Source organism: Pelodiscus sinensis, chromosome 3, assembly GCF_049634645.1.
Source record: "Pelodiscus sinensis isolate JC-2024 chromosome 3, ASM4963464v1, whole genome shotgun sequence".
Lineage (NCBI taxonomy): Eukaryota > Metazoa > Chordata > Testudines > Trionychidae > Pelodiscus > Pelodiscus sinensis.
The window spans coordinates 97,938,209-97,954,942 of NC_134713.1; the positions used below are offsets into that span (position 1 = coordinate 97,938,209).

The 16,734-nt window shown below is 41.4% G+C and overlaps 1 long non-coding RNA gene across 1 annotated transcript; it reads left to right on the forward strand.

Moving 5' to 3' along the window:
- Window positions 1-1,570: 1,570 nt before the first annotated feature.
- On the forward strand, window positions 1,571-13,244 carry LOC106732908 (uncharacterized). The gene is made up of 3 exons (XR_001369165.3): window positions 1,571-1,633; window positions 11,636-11,716; window positions 13,112-13,244. It is a non-coding gene; the product is annotated as an uncharacterized LOC106732908 (long non-coding RNA).
- Window positions 13,245-16,734: the final 3,490 nt, after the last annotated feature.

The window sequence follows — 16,734 nt, forward strand, 5'->3', positions numbered from 1 at the left end:
CCTTTGGTAGGGAGGCTAGAAAGGAAGAATAAATGCTTCATTATTCCTCTTCCTTAATACAGCAAAACTGAATAAAAAGTTGAGTTGAATATCAGGAGAAACCTCATGACCTAAAAAGGATCAGAAATAAACTTTTTCTTTCATACGGATCCCTCTTTGCCGGTCAAAACACATGAGGTCATCACAGGAGCTGGAAGTGTATCAGTGGTAATAGGGGGCAGAAGTTGGACTCGTGTAGAGCTGGATCTAATGTTAGAAGTTTGTGCTGCATCTACAGGAAGCACAACACAACAGATGTAGCCCAGGTAGATTTAGTCCAGAATCTGGAGGGCACCACATGACAGGCCAAAATACCATCTGACTGCTCTGCCTTATGGTTTGTGCTGAGCTGAACTGCAATCAAAAATTCATGTAACACCTTGAGCTGTACGCCTGCCCTTTATCCAGGGACAGGAAAACCAAGGCAGCATTAAGGATTAGTGCCCTCATAGTGGAAATATTGTGGAGGTTGATGTATGTTTCTGCCTCCCATCCAGGGCCGGCTTTAGGAAGTGTGGGGCCCAATTCAAACAGCCCCTTTAAATCGCCAGCTACAGGGCAGAGTCCCGCCTTCCCACCAAACCCCGGGGCTGACTCCCCCTCCCGCAGTGCAGGGAAACCCCTGCGCTCGACTCATCCCTCCTGCTGCGCAGGGAAGCTGCTGTGCTCCTCCTCCAGGGCCGACGCCCCCTCCTGCAGCGCTCCCGGTACACCAGCACTCTTCTGGCTTTAGGGCGCGGGGCCCTCTTAGGAGCGGGGCCCGATTCAGGGGAATTGGGCGAATTGGCCTGAAGCCGGCCCTGCCCCCATTCTCCAATGTTTTACAACCCTCCAATATATCATGGAAGTGACATGAGACCATTTAATGATGCATGGGTTTGGCTGGACACCAGGGAGCCTGAAGGAACAACTGTCCTATCCTTGTCTTTTTTTTTCCACTCAGCCCAGAGGCTCCCACACTTTCAGCTGCCAGGGCCACATCACTCAGTCTTGCTCTTATGATGGGCTGGAGCAGGTCAATTATAGAAAATAATAGATATAGCTTGTACATAACTCTAAAGATGAAAGACTATTCCTACTCTGAAGTGCTTACAGTTAACATAGACAACACAGCAGAGCGTGACAAAAAGTTGGTAAATGGGGATAGTCATTTTATCTTAGGAGTGTGCACAGTGAGGTAGGAGCTCAGGGAAAAGCAAGAGGGGAGGAAGAAATGGTGGTGTAACGGGAAAGAGGCTGTCATGATTATGAGGAATAGTGATAGAAATGTAGCCGTGTTAGTCTGGTGTAGCTGATACAAAATACAGGACTATGTAGCACTTTACACTAACCATCTTGTTAGTCTTTAAAGTGGTACATAGTCCTGTATTTTGTTTCATGATTATGAGGGTTAGCCAGCAGCCTGGGGATTAAGGAGTTAACTACACCTAGCTAGGTGGAGTGACCAGTAGGAATGTAGGTGGGACTTTCAAACTGGGACAAAGGAATTTGGGTTTTTTTCCTTTCTCCTTTTGTGTCTCTGGGTGAGTCCTCTGCAGCTACAGGGAGGGACAAGCATGTCATTCTCTCTCCAAGAAACAATGCTTCACTTTCTGTAAGTAGGGTAAGGTTTAGGTAGTTTCGTTAGGCTTTATTGTTAAGGGTTGGGTATAGGATCTGATATCTGGCACTGCTTAAGAGATGTTTGGCTTTTCTTTTTAACTAAGTTCTAGCCCATGGTGTAACTCCTCCATGAGTATATTTTGTTACCTTTCCATCTGATCCTTATGCTTGCAACAGGAATATTGTTGTATTAATAAAAGTTTTCTCTTTTCTTTTTATTAACCTGGCACTGGTTACTTGTGTGTCCTGATTTTTATAATAGGGGTGAGATTTCCCAAATGATCTTTCCCCTAATCTTGTTATTAATATTTGGGTGGTGGCAGCGGAAGTTTTATTCCCAAAATCTAGGTTTTTTTAGATTTTGGGGAAAGTTTTATACCAAAGCCTGGTAGATAAGGCTTTGGGGTACACTTGCTGGCCCCCACTTCTGCATTTATCATGCCAGAGTGGGGAAGGAGCCATGACAGAGGCAATGAACACAGAAGATGAGATGGGCAATGGCAAGGTACCAGAAGAAAGAAAATGGAGAAGATTCCCTCTTACAGATTTAGTTTTGTCTTTGTTGCATCAAGTCCTGGAGTGTACTTTCTGTAGGAGGGCGTCTAGACAGCGGTGCTATTTCAGTATACTTCTGGTATCCTGAAAGAGTGTTTTCTGTGTCTTGACAGCGTGCCCATTATTTTAAAATAGCAAATATTTACAGAGTTCTTAAGGTGAGGTGTGTCAGGGGACTGTCTAGAGAGAATTGGAATACAGTATCTGAGGGTACTACATTGCCTGGGCCATTTTATTGAATGTACTAGTAACACGTTAGAAATTTGGATCTGGTTTTAGATAAATTAGGTAAGAGTGATATAGTACCAAGTAAAGAATCACTGTTACTTATATCTGTGGCAGCTAAGGCGCTTCTGGAACCAAGAGAAGTTGATCTTCTTTTTTCCTAAGGGGAATAGCTAGAGGATATTCAGAGAGTAGATTGCTCCTATTTTGCAGGGGTATTTATAAGGAACCCATATTTTCAAAAGTACTCACTATTTTGTGTGCCCCAGTTTTGGATTATCTTACCTGAGATGCTTTGAGTAACTTTTCTTAGGCTCTGAGGACCTGTGATGCCCACTGAACCCCAAAATGGAGGTGTACTGCTTGCTCAATATGCCCAAGATTGTGAGTCACTCCATTATGGCCCTGCCTTCAGCATGAGGGATTCCTTCTTGGAGCCAGGCTGCTACCAGCTCTTCAGCCACTCAACCACTTTCCTCGGTGCTCTGCCAGTCCCAACTTGGCTTTGCAGGTTAGCAATAGATGCACTATAGCCTTGGAGTGTCTTTGAAAACATTCCCCTGTAGTGTCCTGCTCCTAATACTGTTCTCTTGCAGTAATTACCAGGTTCAATATTCCCAGTTGTCTAATATACACACAATAGCTTGTTTGAGTCAGCTGAGTCCAGTGCTGTTTTATCCCACAGCTGGTAATTTGTTTACAGTGAGAATACAAGTTTGTTAGTGAAGGCTGAGATTATAAAACATGGTAAACAAGGGTAATAAGAACAGTAAGTTGCAAATACAGTAAAAAATACAGCATGCTTGTATTCATCTAAAACTTAACTTGAACATACTGCAATCCCTTAGTTTCAAAGAGTCTCTCACAGAAGCTTTTTCTGCAAGGCTTGCTGGCAGTGAAACCAGGATCCAAAATGTTTGTGAATCACTCCCATCCCCTGTCAAGTGTGCACTTTAGCAAAATGAAATAAATGGCTATTTTGCTGTTCTCCCTCTGTGTCTGCTGATGACTTATACCTTGATACAAACTCTCAGGATGTACTGTCACTATACACACAACTTTTAAAATATTGTTAGTGCATATTTTCACAATGATGTTAGGGACTAGCGTGCCACCAGCTTTCATCTGATATCTAATGAAACGCTATTAATGGATGAAGACCATGACGACTGTGTAGTGAGTTTGTTAGGCTTGCTGGGATTTGCTAACACCGTGATGAAACTTTTGCCAGTTTTCACTAAATGGCCTCTGGGTCACAGGAGGCTCACTTAATGAGTGAAAACTTCTGCAAATGCTGGTCTGCCCCTTATTGAAATCCTACTCCCAGTTGTGGGAGCGGGCATGTCTCTCATAAGCAAGTCCTAGATACTGATTCCAGTTGAAATTTTCATTCTCCAATTACAAGTTGAAGCATGCAGATCTCATAATTAGGGAGAAAATGATGGTTAAAATAAGGTTTATTTATAGATAAATGGTTGTCTCACATACTGATTTGGATGTTTTTATTAGATCTTTTAATACATATTGTAAGGCATTTTGCAGTAGTTCAATACTTGTTTAAGCACTTATTATTTTTGCCACTGTATATCTGGAACATGGACTAATTGCTAAAACACAGGACTAGGTTCCAGGAGTCACGACATCTATGACTCTGTCATGTCAAGCAAGTCATTTATGTTCTCTGCATCTCCATTTCCCCATTTACAAAATGAGTGTAACAATACTCGCTTCCTTGTTCTCTGGTTAAATTTGACCTCAGAGCACTTCATAGACAGAAGTTGTTGGGTAAACACAATGTATTATACTAAAATAACTTATGCCTAGGTGGCTGTAAATTTGCAGTTGATCTGAATAATCAAATATGTAGCTGTTAGAGAAATCCAAATAAAATACAATAAACATTCAAAACAAGCTTTTGAATAAATATTCAAACATTGATAAATATTTCATAAACATGGTTACCTGATACACAGAGAGTGGTGGTTTTGCCATCACTTGATGTCTTCATATTAAGATTGGCTGCTTTTCTGGAAGATAGGCATTAGCCAAACAAAAGTTAACTTGTTCAACATCGGACTAACTGGTGAAATTGCATGCTCTGATACACAAAAGGTTGAGCTGCGTGATCTAATGGTCCCTTTGGGCTTTTAAGATGCATGAAATACTTCTGTGTTGAACTACAAATCAACATATTACAAGACAGAAGCCAATGCAAAAGAGGAAAATTACTCCACATATTTTAAATGCATAATTGCATTGTACTTGAGAGTAAATAGAATGAATATTTAACTTATAAAGATATAGCTAATGCTTCAACATTAAACCACTTTCCTCAAAGTCAAAAGCACCTACTACCCTAAAGCAGAATATATTAATTTTATATAAAAGCTTCAAAAAATGAACTGGAAACAATTCACCAGTATCATAATTAACACTAAGCAAGATAATCACATACCCATTAAAAATGACCACTCATTATATATGTCACTTCTAAGGAGTTACTTGGTAAAATAAAGCACACAGCTTGATAATTTATTTTACCAAGGGTACATCTACACTGCATGCTTATTTCAAAATAGGCTATTCTGGAATAGCTATTCTGAAATAGCTTATTTAGAAATAGCACATCTATGCTGCAGGGAAGCCTCAAAATTAGTCCGAGGCAGGCTTCTCTAATGTAGACGTGCTATCTTGATTTAGAGCCCCAATTGGGGAAGAATAACTTCAAATGGCCCTCGTGAGGGGCTATTTCGAAATAGCAGCAATGGAGCTTCTACCCACGACTTACTTCAAAATAGCTATTTTGGAATAGGGGTTATTCCTCTTAGAAAGAAGTTTACAGATTTTGAAATAAGCCAGCCGTTATTTCAAAATTATTTCGAAATAATGGAATGGCTGTATAGATGCTCGCATTGTTATTTCAAAATAACACTTGTTATCTCGAAATAACGGTGCAGTGTAGGCGAAGCCCAAGAAAGAAATCCCTTATAAGCCTGGGGTTTATAAATAGATCAGATAGTTATGACAACCTAAGAGTATAATGTTTGGTTGGTTTCATGAAACCCAATATTTGATCAATTTTAAATCAAAATTAATAGAACAAATTGCTGAAGGGAAAATTCTTATGAAGTGCTCATAAATAGTTTTCCATATCTGTCACAGAGGTTGCAGAAGTCATGGATGCTATTACTTCTGCAGTGACCAGTATGGCTGACCTGCAGAAGTGCCTGAGCTGTGGTCCTAGGAGCAGCAGCAGTTCAATGGCTCCTGGCAATGGTCCTTGTGTGGTCAGAGCAGTCGCCGGTCCCCTGGGCCTCCCCCCACTGGCAGCAGGCTCTCTGGGGTTCCGTCCGGCAGCTGGTGCCATGGCTCCCCCAGAAGCTCCCTTTCAGCTGGTGTTGTGGGGTTCTCATCTTCCCCCCAGAATACAATCAAGGCTATTTATGGTATAAGTCAGAGAGTGAGATTTGTTTCCTGCCCGTGACCTGTCCATGGCTTTTCTCAAACATATCTGTTATAAAATCACAGCCTTAGTCATAACTAAACAGATTTAAGAAACAGATGGGAGCTCAGAAAGGGAAAAAAGAGATTTTGCAGATATTTTAGGTTTTTTCATGCAGTGCTTTTATAATATATTCCCATAGGAGGAGGCGGGAGAGAGGAAAGAACAAAACTCTGAAAAGGAAACTACAACCAAGATGTATAACACACATAGCCTTTGTTATCATAAGAACGTCCGTACTGGGTCAGACCAAAGGTCCATCTAGCCCAGTATCGTGTCCTCCAGCAGTGGTCAATGCCAGGTGCTCCAGAGGGAATGAACAGAACAACCATCAAGTGATCCATCCCCTGTCATCCATTCCCAGCTTCTGACATCTTTTGTTGAATGCTGTGCTTTTTATTCATCATTGCTTTGTGTTTTGTGTGCTAAGATGTATACAGAGCAGATGATAAACACTACCATTCTGATTTAGAAGCATTTTACACCCACTTTGCACAGAGATAAAATGAGTACGTTAATAAAGGAGAATCAGGTCCATCTTATGGAGATCTATTAACCTCTTTCTCAAGATATTAATCTCTTCTCAAAATAGATTTATTTTTAATCCAAACTTTCCAGTGGAAAAACAGAGATGTCTGGAAGCCTAGATCCAGACATTTCTGAACTTTGGGAAACCCAGTTCCAGTTCTGAAGTCATATTTCTACAAAAAAAAATCATTTCTTGTCTCAGAATAAGCACAAGAAATTCTATTCCATGGGGTAATTTCTTCCATAAATTGTAGGTGCCTGAAATTAGAGGTTTCCAATGGAGGTGTCTTCTCAACAATATGTGCTACAAAATGTATGTTGTAATGTGGGCAAAAAAATTGGTGAAGTGCTCAGTAATGATGAGGACAGGTCAATTATTCAGACTGATCTGGGTGATTTGCTAAATTAGGCTCATTTGAACAACATATGTTCAGCTACTTCCAAGATGAGGGACAGTACCAAGAATACAGTCTTACTGAAAGGGACATGGATGTTACGGTGTCATAACCAGCTGAACATGCACTCCTAGGCTGTGTCTAGACTACATGCCTCTGTCGGCAGAGGCATGTAGATTAGGGTTGTAGGCAAAGGTAAATGAAGCCACGATTTAAATGATCGCGGCTTCATTTACATTTACATGGCTGCCGCGCTGCGCCGACAAACAGCTGATCAGCTGTTTGTCGGCTCGCCGCTAATCTGGACGTTCCCCCTGTCGACATCAAAGCCCTTTGTCGGCAGCCCCGTTATTCCTCGTGGAATGAGGTTTACCGGGGCTGCCGACAAAGGGCTTTGATGTCGACAGGGGGAACGTCCAGACTAGCGGCGAGCCGACAAACAGCTGATCAGCTGTTTGTCGGCTCAGCGCGGCAGCCATGTAAATGTAAATGAAGCCACGATCATTTAAATCGCGGCTTCATTTACCTTTGCCGAATAAACAAATCTACATGCCTCTGCCGACAGAGGCATGTAGTGTAGACGTACCCCTAGTGTAACAATATGATCCTTGCCCCTGCTTTTACAGCCATCCTGGATAGAATGGTGGTACTACCTTAGGGTATGTCTACACAGCAAAGCTAAAGTTGAATTAAGCTATGTTGACGTAGCTGAAGTTGAAATAGCTTAATTTGGATTGAGGCACTGTCTACACAGCAGGAATTCAAAGGAAGAACACTTTTCCTTCAGCTTCCTTTACTCCTTGTGAAATGAAGGTTATAGAAGTCAGAGTAAGAAGTTCTTCAGCTCGCTATTATTCTGAAATAATGGCTTGTAGTGTAGATGCACTCTTTGTTATAATGCTGCTGTGTAGACATACCCTTAGTGAGACTATTACAGGAATGCTGTATCCAATTCTAGTGTCCATGGTTCAAACAGGCTATTGGAAAAAATTAGGAAAGGATTCAGAAAAGAACTACAGGTTGAACCTTTCTTATTCGGTACCCTTGAGATCTGACCGGTGCTGAACCAGAGAATTTGCCAACCCATGGGAGGTTAATATTATCTAGCAGCATTACAACACTTCCACTGTTTACTGGGCTCTTTGAAGACATTTAGGGGTAAGTTAGAGCTAAATAACAGCACAGAATACTGACAGCCAGGACTGGTGGCTAAAAACAAACTTTATGGGACCACAGGAAACGTGGCCATGCCCATGATAAGTGAACATCCAGCTAACTAAAATCATGCCAGACCACTGATGTTGCCAGACCAGAGAACAAGAATGATTTGAGATCTGGAAAATCTGCCTTAGAGAGAAATAAAAAGCTCAGTTCATTCAGTTAACCAAGAGAAGGCAAAGATGTTTGGATTATGATTAGGTGTATCTGCACAGGAAAAATATTTATGATAGTAAATAGTTCTTTGATCTAGCAGGGAAACACATAACAGGATCCAAAAGTTAATGAAGCCAGCAAATTCAGATTAGGAATAAGGAACACATTTTATTAGAATAATTAACCATCAGGACAAACTACCTAGGAACATGACAGAAAATCTGTCAAGTTATTAAAATGAAAACTGGCTATATTTCTAAAAGATGCTATAGCTCAAAAGAAGTTATGAGGTTGATCAGGGGAGTAGACAGCCTGTGTGGGCTGGTGGGCAAGGGGGAAGGGAGAACCGGCTCCACATTCCAGAAGGGGTGGGGTTTCCAGGAGAAGCGGCAGAGTCAGCGGTAGAAGCCCTTCACGTTGCCTGGAGCACAGCACTCTTCTCTCCCCACCCCCAGCACTCAGAGCCGCATGCAACACTGCACTCTGGCAGCATTTGAAATGGCCCAGGACTCCACCTGCCATTGCTGCTGCGCACCATGCCCCTTTGAATCACTGGGCCGCAGGGCAACTTCTCCCTTTTCCCCACTGTCTTAGGCTGGCCATAGGTTGGTGCAGAATTATTGGGTAATATTCTATGGCCTGTGCTAAACAGGAAGATGCACTCTAGATGACCACAATGGTCCTGTCCAGCCTTAAAATCTAGGAATCTACAAATGGAGTTTAAAAAATAATCATGAAGAACACACAGACTGAGACTGCATACTACGTGCAAGAATGTTAAGTAAGATGGGAAGGCAGTGACTGTTACTTCCCCAAAAAAGTGTTGAAATATTTTCTGTAAATAAGCTGAACCACAGAACTAAGAAGATGAAATAACTTGTTCCAAACAAGCCAATACTAGATTTGTGACTTGAAAGCCAGCGAGCAAAAGACTCCACTAAGAGTTAAAAAATTATTTTTCCTGCCTCCCCCCCCCCCCCAACTCAGCCCAGAGAGGAGTTACTGCCAGCCTCTTCCAGTAGCCCAGCTGGGATTGTGCATGCCTCCCCTACAGCGGTGCCTCAGCCAGCCCCTTTAAAATGCCTGTCTGTCTCCTGCAGAGTGGAGCTGGCTCTTACCAGAGCTGCGCACTGTGCCCATCCACTTATTTTCACCTCTGAGCAGACACTGCTGGTGTGTGTGTTGTTATCATTACTGTCCACGTGTATTCCTGTGCAGTTTTGTGTTTCCCCAAGCTTTGATTGTATGACTGGCTAGCTTCCTCTGGGGTAGGAAAGAGCTGACTGCACACATCTGTGGATGCCAAGTCATCTTTTGGCTTTGGATCCCTGTCCCCCTCAATACTCTGATCCATGATATACTCTTCCTGGCTCCGCCCACTCTCGGCTGGCACAGCCCCACAAGTATCTATAGAAGAAATCCCGGAGTGGAGGTGGGAGTCACCTCCACTTATTGGGACCAAGTCTTTGTAGAACCACTAGGCTATGGGCACAGCACTGGAGAAGTAGTTTGCCTCCTGTGCTTTGGGGTAGGCATTTCACAGCTTCTTCACTTTGATCCTGAACTGCAGTGTGTCCTGGTCATGCCCCTTTCAATTATGCATCTTGATTTCTGCTCATAGCTGTCATAATCCCTATGACTGGAGTGCATCTGGGACTGCACAGGCTCCTTTTTCCAAATGCTCCAAGCAGGGTATCTCGGTGTGTGGAGCAGGCGTGGTCACCTGGAAAGATGCACTGAGAATCCAACATGTGTTGCCGAGCAGACAGGAAGGGGACTTTCCAAACGATCAAGGAATGTAAAGACTGGGTCTGAGGGCTGGTCACCTGGCAGCAGGGCAGTAAAGTTCAAACCAGTGACCAGAGAGGCAAGAACAGGCATTGTGGGACAGGCACTGGAGGCCAGTCACAGTTCTGTAGAACACCAGGTATCCATAGTAGCACTGTAGCCACTGTGCAGAAAGCTACCTCCAGGAGTGGCCAGAGGCCGGCTGCAGCAGCTGGCATCCTAGGCAGGGCGGTACAATCAGCACCCCTGCCTGCATGGCTGTCAATGGCCGTGACGTCATCATCGGGCGCCCGGGCCAGCGGTGCCCTAGGCAGCTGCCTAGCTTTCCTAGGCTCACGGGCCGCCCCTGGCTACCTCATTGAGGTAGTTTGCATAGAGTGCAGTATTTGCAGTGTTTGTGTGACTAGGCCCTGGTCTGCACTTGGGAGTATTATGAAATAACACCCTTTATTTCAAAATAACAAGCAGAGCGTCCACACAACCAAACCTGTTATTTCAAAATAACTGGCAGATTATTTTGAAATAATAACTCCTGCTTTCCATGAGGAATAATGCTTATTTCAAAATAGTGCTAGTGTAGACACATCCACATTATCGAAGCCTGCGTTGGACTAATTTCGAGGCTTCCCTGTAGTGTGGACACAGTATTTCGAAATAGTTGTTTCAGGAGATATTATTTCAAAATAAGTTATTTCAAAATAATTTCCTAGTGTAGACTAAGGATGTTAAGGACTAGTCGACTATCCAATAAGCAAATGCTTATTGGCTAGTCAGTTGACTAGTCGACTCCCTCCCTTGCTGCTTGTATCAGATAGAGGCAGCAAAGCGGGGGGAAGCGGGGTACTTCACAGCGGCAGTGCCGCACAGCTGAGCCCAGGATCAGCTGTGTGGCATTGCCCTTTTGAAATGCTGAGGTGGCGTTTCAAGGCGCCAGTGCTGGTTTCCATGCAGCATTTCCGTGGAACCTGGGATCAGCTGGGAAGTCCATGGCTAACCCCAGGTTCTGGGAAAATGCTGTGTGGAACCCACAGTCAACGGAGGAGTCCCCAGCTGATCCCGGGTTCCGCTGAAATGCGGACTCTGAGTCCCCTGCTGACTCCAGGTTCCATGTTGTGCTTCCGCTTTCAAATGCACAAGAGCCCTCATAGCTGGCCCCGGGCTGCATGCAGAGTTCCGCATTCCTCCTTTGAAATGTACAAGAGTCCCAAAATGTACAAGAGCCCCAACATTTCAAAGGAGGAATGCGGAAGTGCCTATCGACTAGTTGAGTAGTCGATGGAAATTCCATTAACTACTCAACCAGTAAAATAACTGATAGTTAACATCCCTAGTGTAGACATGCCCTAAGTTCCATGCCAGTGTGAACACCTCAGAAGTTACAGTGCAGTAAATAAATCAGCCCCCAATGTTGTAACTTATCATTGTAGACAAGGCCTGAGTGAAATGCAACAAGTAAGCAATCAGTATTAAAGGGGAAAATAAGATGTTTAAAAAATGCTTTCAGCTCTAATAATCTATAATGTTAAGAGCCAGTTTCTTTGTGCTATTTAAAATGTTTTTAACTTGTCAGTGCCCTCTTCAAACTCACAGTACAAGAGACATTGAAAACATGTTTGTTGTCCAGCAGGCCTCTACAAATCTTGGCTTCAGTTGGGTAGATGGAGTTAAAAGTGAAGTTTCATCTGGTATAACATCTTGAATCATCTGGGTAAGAGCCAGACTTCATTTATTTTATATTCTGTGTAGCTTGGAGACAGTAGAAGAAGAATATTTGAGGTGGCTGATCAGCTTCTGGCTAGTTACAACTAAGTTGTGCACTGATGGCATATCTTCTCTGCAATCATGCCTGTGAGTAGCCCATGCTGGCTGATTTGGGCTTCTACGGCTCAGATTGTGGGTCTATAATAGTTCAGCATAGATGTTTGGCCTGTGGGCTGAAGCCTGGGCTCTGATACCCCACAAGGGGAAATGATGCCATTTTTTCCATGTAGCATGGCCTTGTACAGATGATGCCATATTTTAGAGCACATCCATTCATAAAGAAATACAAGCAGAAGGCCTCATCCCATAGCTTTGAATGCTGGAAGAGGAGAAATAAAAATATTTGACATGAAGATTGTTCATTTCTTTGGGCCTGTGAGAGTTCAAACGGCAAAGAAACCAACCGAAGCCAGAGATTCCTAGGCATTATCTTCTGGGTCCACCCTGAAAGAGCTCTTCAACTCTATTACTTTTAGGATTTTAGATGGTCACTCTTTATTGCACAGGTACCGACTTTTTTATTGCACAAGCTCCACGTCTCATTTCAGCAGAACCCGGGATCAGCTGCCAGCTGACTGTGGGTTCTGCTCGGCATTTCCCCAGAACCCAGGGTCAACTGGGGACTCCCCAGCTGATCCCGGGTTCCGTGGAAATGCTGCATGGAGCCTGGAAGCAGCTGGGGAGTCCTCAGCTGACCCTGGGCTCCATGAAGAGCTGCTGCCTTGAAACGCTGCCTTGGTGTTTGAAAAGGGCAGTGCCGCACAGCTGATCCTGGGGTCAGCTCTGTGGTGCTGTCGCTTTGAAGTATCCCGTCTTCCCCCCCCCCTCCTCTTTTGCTGCCCCTATCTGATAGAGGCAGCAAGGGAGGAGAATCGATTAGTGGACTAACTGACTGACTATCCGATAAGCATTTGCTTATCGTATCGTTGACTAGTCGACTAGTCCTTAACATCCTTAGTTTAAGGCCCTTAGCTTGCAATCCTGCAGCCACTTATGCATGCGTGTAACTTTACTCATGTAGCCACTCAAGCAAGTGGGGCTATTTGTGACCAAAGCTATGTACGTGCTGAAATGTTTTCAGAGTGAGATGGTAAATCTTCATATTAAGTATAGATCTAGCTTTTGATCTGGAATCATGCACACTAATAATTTTAAGTTAAACCTTGGCTACATACTTCGATTCAGGAATAGGGTCTTATTCAACATTAATGAAACTATCTCTGAAGCTCACGATAGACTGAATTTATTAGACATTGTAATAATACCACAAATCCACTTGGAGTCACTCTAACACAGCAACCAGTCCAACTATGGCATTCCATTCAAATTATTTGCTGTGCAGGACACAGAACTTTATGCTGGGGAGAAGAGGAAGAAGGAGGAAGAAGGGAGAGGGAGAGAAGTGCAACCATTTCGAATGGACTAGAACTTCATCTTGTTAAATCTTCAGCCAAGACTTTCCGTGTCGTGTGACCACAAACATAAACAGAATGTTGTACAGTATGCAGTGGTGGGGCAGTTACACTGGTTTTTTGGATTATATTTGGATGGACTCATTATTAAAGTCTTCAGTGTTATCTATTTAGGACAGACATTCCATTAATTTTTTTAAAAAGTACTTGCACAACTAGGTCAGTGAAATCCCGAAATAGTGAACATTTCAAGTAAGTCAAGCTAAAGCCACCCCCCATATTTGTAGTAAAGTAAGGAGTTCCATTTGAGACTATATTCTGGCTTCAAAGGAAGATACCTCTATCTAATGAATTGATCTCATAGATGAAAGTTATCAGGGATTTAAGGAATAGGTGACTATACGCCAAACAGGTTAAAATAAAAGATTTGGTTGATTATTAGATGTTAATTTTAAAAAATACCCATGTATGCACTGTTAACCACTGAAGCTAATCGGCCTATTCAAATGCTTATTCTTAAATGTGCACATATCTTTGCAGAATGGAGCCCATGATTAGGAGCAGGCTTCAGAAGGAAGAAAAGTAACATTTACATTCTTAATTCAAATTCATGAAAAGAACAGATTGAATATAATATAAACTGAAAATAGCTAATGGTATACTTTAACTTGGTATCCCCCCTCTCCCAATAAAGTTTAGGACTCTTCTGGTATGTGAGAAATTTCCTTTGTACAACTAAAATATTATCCATGCTAAGTAAGGTGGCAATTTTTGCAAGTCTTTTTTTTAAACAATTGTTTTTTTAATTTTTTTAAGATTCTATTCACTGGATAGAGAGGGGAAAGGCAAAATACATTTTAGATGAAGTAAACAGTACCAAAACTGTCATCTTTCAGTTTCTTAGGGGATAATACTGGTGATTTTAATTTCAGTGTCTTATTACAGACAAGAGTCTTTCAATGTACAAGGACTGAATGTGGATTTTGGAGCCAGTGGGAGTTTTCCTCAACAAGAACTGCTTCACAGCGTAATCTTCTGTTGTTCATTCTCCTCCACCCTCATCTGCACTCCTATTTTATGTTTTGTTTGTCTGTCTCATGCAACTGTGTACCGTATTCCTTCATTTCTAGACACCAGCATCTTTTTCTCTAAGGTATTCTAATTTGAACAGTATAGTTGTTTTCAAACAACAGCATTAAAAGAAATTCCTATTTGTATCAAAATTTGGAGTTTCAAACAATGTTAAACCGATGCTGATAAGGAAGTGGCTATGGTCTGTTTCAGCATGAGCTGAAAAGTGATTCCAGAAATAGCACAACACTTACTTAATAATGGTGGATATGCATATTCTGTACTATGCAGTATGGACCCAATCCTACTTTTGTTTTCCTATTAATAGTAATGAGAGTTTTGTTATTCCTGTGCAAGGCGATTGGGCTTAATTTTAAATACCAATGTTTTTGATGTATAAAATTAGTTAATATAAATAGGAAGCTAAAACATATTTCCTCTTCACTCCTTAGTCAAAATAATTCAACTGTGGCTCTGATGTAAGTTAAATTCACATATTTGCTGTTAAACCCTTTCAGCATTACACTTGCTATGAAGATTAAAATTACACCATTAGTTCCTTTATGTACTGAAAATTAAATTTAAAAATACGAAGTTAATGTTCTTCATAAAGCTGACATCTTTTAAGCCTTACTGTTACAGTGCAAATAGGCTGAAAAGAAGCCCAGAATTTTATTTTGAACACTTGTATCTTGTTACCACAACGATATAACACATACAATTACATGTTATTAACACACATGATACAAAGGATCTTACAGTATTATATAGAGTGACATTGTGCAGATTTTCACCTCATTTCTTGAATTATCATTTTTAAAAAGACTTAGCATGTCACCATATAAGGACTCAAGCCAACTCCCTTTAGCAACTGGAAAAATCTCTCATTTACTTCAACAAGTAATGTTGTTATCAAAAGTGTTATCAAAGCTTTAAGATAGCAACTGACAATATTGAAATCCTACCAAACATTTTTTTTCATCGCTGTATTGATTTAAAAAGGCTATAGATGAAAAGCCTAATTTGTCTTTTCTAAGTTGGATGAGTTTAACTGTTTTGTAAAATTTGTTCTTTATAATTACTTACCCTAATGGCTATTGCAAGCATTAGAGATCGTTTTTTTTATCTTTTTTATCTAAAAAGGTAGTTTTTTATCTTTATTTAGTCTTCCATAGCACATAGTTTATAATCTACCTTTACAATAAAATATCATGTGTTGCAGTGTATAAATCAGTATAGTATTAGGAAGGTCTGATGCAGTATTTATTGATTACTAAAATTTCTGACTTAAAAAAGTCTGAGTTTGTAGTAATTGGAAGATTGGCTCTCAAATATTCTCTAGCAATAGTAATACAAATAAATTAATACAGTAGATATCGATCTCAGCTTTATAAAAAAGGGGAAAATATCCCAGGGAAAGGAAAATAGAATCTCCCATGTAATTGGGCTACACAAATAACTGTAATGTAAGAAGAGTGTTTCTACTGTAAATATGTTAAATTGGCTCTTTTAAACATAACTAACAGATAAATGACTCAAACAGCAAATAACTTCTTAAAATTCTTGTATTAGCCTTCACAGATTTCAATAGGCAGCAGTATTTAGTGGATAATAAAAAGCAGGGTTTATGAATAAATAAATTGGTATTTGCTGCAAATATAAAGAGCTACCTATTTTTAAAATAGGTCAATTTTATTGTCAATTAAGAATTTCTTATTGAATACAATTTTCAGGGCAAGACTTCTAACAGATGGTATTAAAACCATCCTGAATGTCAATCAGTGGTGTTACACTTGTTTTTGCTTTTGCTCTTATTTCTGGGCTATCTGTAAGATTAACCCAATATTAAATTAGCTGTAACTGTGAAAACTTATGCTTATTAAGTCTCAAGGGGCATTTGCTCGGTTCCCCCTCCTGCAGACTCACTACACATTATGAAGAATGACAGAATTCCTTAGGTAACAATGCATGGCTAAAATTTTCAAAGTGGATTACTTTAATCTGAGCACTCTACGTACATATCTAGGTTGTTTTATCAGGAAAAAAATCTATGGCGAACAATGGAACTACAGTGGTTACCATCATGCAAGTGTGATCAAAATCACTCCCTCTGTTTCATCATTTGTACAATGAAAATACTAATACTCCGTAACTGGACTATCCGTAGGCATACACAGTTGCATAGGGCACCACTAATTCTGGGGCACCAACAATACTCCAAATTTTAGAGTGCCCTGTGCTGAATATGCTTAGGCCCACCACAGGTCTTAAGCAGCACTGACCCCATTGGCTCTAATTGCCCCAGTTCCAATTTCCTGGCTCCCTACCCTCTGCTCAATCTCACAGCCCAGTTAGACCGAATTCCCAAGCCTCTGGTTTCCCCACCCCAGTTCTCTGCACCTGTTAGATACTGGTGTCACAACTCTCTCCCATCTCTAGTGTTCCCTGCAGGTATTCATCCCAGCACAGTTGCTGTCTCCTT